Source organism: Patiria miniata, unplaced genomic scaffold, assembly GCF_015706575.1.
Source record: "Patiria miniata isolate m_02_andy unplaced genomic scaffold, ASM1570657v1 HiC_scaffold_12, whole genome shotgun sequence".
Lineage (NCBI taxonomy): Eukaryota > Metazoa > Echinodermata > Asteroidea > Valvatida > Asterinidae > Patiria > Patiria miniata.
The window spans coordinates 4,520,770-4,526,769 of record NW_024037050.1 but is presented as its reverse complement, the minus strand read 5'-3'; positions in this window follow the sequence as shown (position 1 = coordinate 4,526,769).

Here is a 6,000-nt window from a genome sequence, read left to right as displayed (position 1 = left end):
TCTTTTTCTTTTATTTTTTTATTTTTTTTCTTCTTCTTTTTTTTTTTTTTTTTTTGCTTTGCCGGGGGGGGGGGGGGGGGGGGGGCAGGGGCAAGTGCCCCCCCCCTCGCGACGCCCATGCTGCTGGGTGCTGGTATGGGGGACCTTGATCGGAACAAAACCGTTTGTTGGGTCGGCAATCATCTAAACAGAGACTTCCCCGGCGTTTACTCGATCGATCGCAGGCACGGCAAGTAGTTTCTGCATTTCGGAATAAGTCAAACCAGCAGTTCTTTGTCAAATGCACAATATTGTATTTTCGCGTGATTACCTCGGTGGACGGAACGTTAGGCCTGCTAGGAATTGAAGCAAAACATTTTAAATTAATTTTTATAGATTTTTTCTCTGGAAGGCTGAAATGCACACTACATGTATCCGCATCTTAAACTGAGCTAAACTGGTTTCTACATTTCAAATTTTCATGACACATGTACAGCGGACCCATGTAAATATTTCAGCAAACAGAAAAATGATTTTAAAAGACTTCTAGATACCTGCTGTCAAAAAATGTGCTTAAATGGAATTTTGTTTCTCTCCTAACGAATTTTTTTGTTTTTAAGAAAAACCTACTTTATTCCAATTTTGGGTGTCTGCAACCCTCTGAAATGGGCTTTATTTTGCGCACAAACGAACCCACCCTGCGCGAGCCGAACTATTGTCTGGGCGTCAATAAGTCGGGTTTTGTGAAGAAACGATTCAGTACCTTAACGCCGGTGGATTTTGTTTGGTTCGATGTCTATATGCAGGGGTGTGAAATGTCAGCTTTAAAGCTGATTTCAGCTTTTTTTGTTTTTAGATTTCAGCTTTTTTCCCTCGCTTGCTGTGTACAAAAGTATAGGAGATTTCCAATTTAATTTCAGCTTTTTACACCTTTTCAAGCTGTTTTCAGCTATTTTTTTCAGTGGTTACTCATACCCCTGATATGCGAAAGTGAATAACTTTTTATTGCTAGAAAAGTAGCAATTGAAAAAAAAACAACCTATATATATTTTTCTTCGAGATTAAACTGGAAAATAACACACGGAACACGACCTTGTTCCCCGTGCTTACTTTAATTCCAACCTCGTTTCCAATAGTAAGCCCTGGATAGGAAACTTTCTTCCTATATCCTGATGCGATACCGCAAGTGGCAAGTGATGGATTTATATCGTGTAGTTGGTGGTGTTATTTCCAACGTGCATTACGTGTTTTCACGATCATTGTAATTGTAACGTCCTCGCCTTCTCAAAAATACTCCTATCCTTTCCAATTGACTCATATTAATATGAGATGTGATACTGCATATTGGCGAGATAAGATTTTTAACATTTTAACTTCGAAAACAATCGTGTTTATTTATGGATTTTCGTAATCACGGCTGCACGAATTGATTGTGTTTTTATCCCCGGCACCGCATACAAAAAACAAACGTTAATGTAACGCACAGGCAGGCACCAGACCATTCCTCATTTGCATACGGCGTTCAAAAATTTTGCACATGCAAATTAAATGATCAAGTACCAGGGCGAGAGAGCAGGTAGTGGTGGGCGCGTGCTGCTCGACACCCTCAGGACGAGGTTGCACGGAACGCATCTTTAAATGTTTAGTGTGGTGTATTTGAAACTCTTAATATTTACTGAAAAAAAAACCCTTTTAAAAAATGTTTGCGCGCACAGCAACCAACGCCCAACTAGAAAAACGTTTCAGTGCCTTTTTCGTAAAAAAAGCCAAAATTTTGTTAGGAGAAAAAATAATTATTTGTTGTAGGGCACGGACAGTCATCTTTAACGGCACGTCATCTACGTCATATACGGCGCTGCAAAAAAACATATTGCGACTGGAAACAAGCGGGCTGGGCGACCTTGATCAGAACAAAACCATTTGATGCTGGCGGCATACGTGTCTTGTGCATGTCTCTATTGCTGTTGCCTGGACAATTATTGATCAAAAGCAAGCCCGATTTGATTCTTCATAGGGCCAAACCAACACTTCTTTTGTCAAATCGACAACTATTCATCCTTGGCTAAAAAAAGAGTGTCTAGATACTGAAGCAAAACAACTTTAATTACTTTTTAGGTTTTATTACTTTTATTACTTTTTTAGGTTTTATTACTTAACGTGCTGACTTCGCCGTTTCTCCATTTCGCGTTTTCAACACGGAGATAGTGGACGCAACTCATGAACACTCGGCACAAGCACATGACATTAGTTAGCGAGCTAACCATTTGTGCAACATATTCGATGACCTAAAGTACCATCAAGATTCATCAAGATAGTAAGATACCATCGGATAAACATATGCTTTTACCATAAATCATATCAAAATGGAAGCATTGGTGGCACTAGTGATCGTTCTCAACGGCATTGGAGCAGGTGCATTTTGTCCAAGTATAGAGCAATTTAATGGTACAGGATACTGCATCATGTACCAATCCGCGACTTGGGCTGAAGCAAACAGTTTTTGTCATGACATCGGGGGTGGCTTAACAGTACCTAACACACAAGGGGAGGAAGATTTCATGCGGGACATGGTCCTCACAGAGATTGGCCAGTATTTTTCCATGTGGATCGACTGCTCCAAGACGTCATCATCAGGTGATGAGTGGGTTCAATCCGATGGGACTCCGTGTGGGGATGGTTACTGGCACTCAAGCTTTCCCAGGCGTTCCAGTAACCAATGTGCAATGTTTTACCACGACATGTATTGGCATGATGCCCCGTGTGAAGCTAAGCTTCGAGCTATCTGCAAGATACCTGCAGTTTCCGAGTCTACTGTCAACCCAGTCAATACCAAGTCTACTGCCAACCCAGTTGATACCGCGTCAACTGTAAACCCAGTCGATACCAAGTCTACTGTCGACCCAGTCGATACCAAGTCTACTGTCGAACCAGTTGACAATAAATCTACAGCCAGTCCAGTTGATACCCCGCCTACTGTCAACCCAGTCGATACCGAGTCAACTGACAACCCAATTGGTGTCAATAAGTTCGCTGCCCCGCCGATGTTCTGCCTGAAGACCGACGCTGATGACCACCTCACATCCCGATGCCTGACCGGTCACGTCATCAAGGAGTTCTCCACCACCAAGGGTGTCATCGCGTGTGGTTCGGCGTGCCGGGATGAGCCTCGATGCCGCTCCTTCAATCTGCGACAGGTCAGCCGCGGAGAGAATATTTGTCAGTTGAATGACATCACTCTAAATGAAGCCGATGAAAAAGAAAAAGTAGTGGACAAATCTTGTTTTAATTTCAGTATCTGAATGCTCAGATTCTGGGGGAGGAAATTGTAGCTGTGGAAGGCAAGCGACAGTTTCTCACTGTCTTTAAGTTAACGTGTGGATTTAGCCTATACACTGTACATGTACTGAATCGTAAAGTTATTTGCACATCCTTTTGATTTATCTCACTGTGATTAAAGAAGATCGTGTTATTATTTCCTGCGAAATACCGGTTTGCATTATCCTTATAAGTTCTTGCGACTGCTTAGATGCCAAAGTATGTGCTTGTACAACCGTTTAGAGAAATCGTGGTTATTCTTTAACTTTTAGTTTATGTATGCTATATTATTAGATGGACATTTTCACGGCGCATTGTAATGGTTGTTGAGCGGGTTTTCTTTGGTGGGATTGATGGATTGATGTCAGAAGAACTCTATAAACACTTTGAATCATTGCTGACAAAAACAAATTGTCCAAAAAATCAGCCAGGGCGGGGGGGGGGGGGATTAAGTGCCCCCCCCCTGCCCCCACTGGATACGCCACTGGTTCCGGCAACACAAAAGATATTACTCACTTTTTAATGCAACATCAAAAGAAAAACTCAATTCAATCTAGATATGGAATAAATACTGAAAAATTCAGAATTATTTGCGGCCCGACAGTAGTTAGTTCTCGCAGGGAAGACTGGTTCCTTTCTCCCTTTACAAATATTTCAAAAAAAAAAAAAATCAAAAAGTTACTAAAAATAGACTGCGCGGCGCAGCCTTTATGAAACCATGGACCAAGAAACAGCACTTCGCTATGGCCTGAAATCGTTCTTGTACATTATGGACATGAAGTACGGCAATGCCCGCGAACCAAACCTTCGGTTTGTAAACGTGTCAAAAAAAAAAACCTCCCCCCCCCCCCAAAAAAAAAAAATCTTTCAAAACCCCCCCCCCCCAAAAAAAAAAAACCTTCCCAAAAAAACACCTTTAAAAAAAAAAAAAAATGTTGGCACTAACGGGCTTTCGCACCCCTTAAAGGGTTCAGGCAGTAAATCGGTCCGAAGTAGCATACGCCGGCCAAATCAAATCACGATCTGCATGCCCTGAAATTCTTCAGTACTTGAGCAAATTGTGAGCCATGCACTTGAGGGTGGGTGGAAGCCGTGCAAGGGAACGTGAAATTTATTTCTTTGCAATTTCCATGAAAACGGGGCTCTAAAAGCGCTCTATTTTGCAATGGAGTGTAGGCACCGTTTTTCAAAATGGCGATGGGTTATCACTGACATTACCAGCACGTTATTTGTCGTAAAAGTAGGTACCTTGATCCGGTCTTAACCTTTTCTTTCAAATGGGGCTTGCGGTCGCTGCCGAAGTTAATTAAACGTGATGTGGAGTAATAAATAACCGTCTGATATTTTCTACACAAACCCCCGGTGAAGGGGGTTTGGCATAGAAATTTTCAGATACCAACTTTTACGACAATGCGTTAGTAATGAAATTGGCCAAAATCAGATTTTTTATAAAGAAATAAGTAAAACTTGGCGAAATTAAATGTTTATGAGAAATTTCAAATTGTTAGGGGTTAACCTTGCAGAGACTAGATGGCACCTACACACGCCTCCTCACGAGAGCGCAAAATATATCATGGGAACATAAGATAAAGGCAGAAATTTATGGCAACACCCAACCTATCTCAACTACAGTGGCACAACGCAGAGCCCGCCTTGCCGGCCACTGCTACAGAGCCAAAGAGCAAGTTGTCTCTGACCTCATCTGCTAAACTTGCTTTTTTAGCAAAATTGGCCCAAATCAGATGTTTATGGAAAATTTCAGATTGTAAGGGGTTAACCTTGGATTTTAAGCAAAATTGGGCAAAATCAGATGTTTCTGGAAAATTTCAGATTGTAAGGGGTAAACCTTGCTTTTTTAGCAAAATTGGGCAAAATCAGATGTTTATGGAAAATTTCAGATTGCAAGGGGTTAACCTTGCTTTTTAGCAAGATTGGGCAAAATCAGATGTTTATGGAAAATTTCAGATTGTAAGGGGTTAACCTTGCTTTTTAGCAAGATTGGGAAAAATCAGATGTTTATGGAAAATTTCAGATTGTAAGGGGTTAACCTTGCTTTTTTAGCAAATAGGGCAAAATCAGATGTTTCTGATGAATTGCAAATTGTAAGGGGCTAACCTTGCTTTTTTAGCAAAATTGGGCAAATCAGATGTTTATGGAAAATTTCAGATTGCAAGGGGTTAACCTTGCTTTTTAGCAAGATTGGGCAAAATCAGATGTTTATGGAAAATTTCAGATTGTAAGGGGTGAACCTTGCTTTTTAGCAAGATTGGGCAAAATCAGATGTTTATGGAAAATTTCAGATTGTAAGGGGTTAACCTTGCTTTTTTAGCAAATAGGGCAAAATCAGATGTTTCTGATGAATTGCTAATTGTAAGGGGCTAACCTTGCTTTTTTAGCAAAATTGGCCAAAATCAGATGTTTATGGAAAATTTCAGATTGTAAGGGGTTAACCTTGGATTTTAAGCAAAATTGGGCAAAATCAGATGTTTCTGAAAAATTTCAGATTGTAAGGGGTTAACCTTGGATTTTTTAGCAAAATTGGGCAAAATCAGATGTTTATGGAAAATTTCAGATTGCAAGGGGTTAACCTTGCTTTTAAGCAAGATTGGGCAAAATCAGATGTTTATGGAAAATTTCAGATTGTAAGGGGTTAACCTTGCTTTTTAGCAAGATTGGGCAAATCAGATGTTTATGGAAAATTTCAGA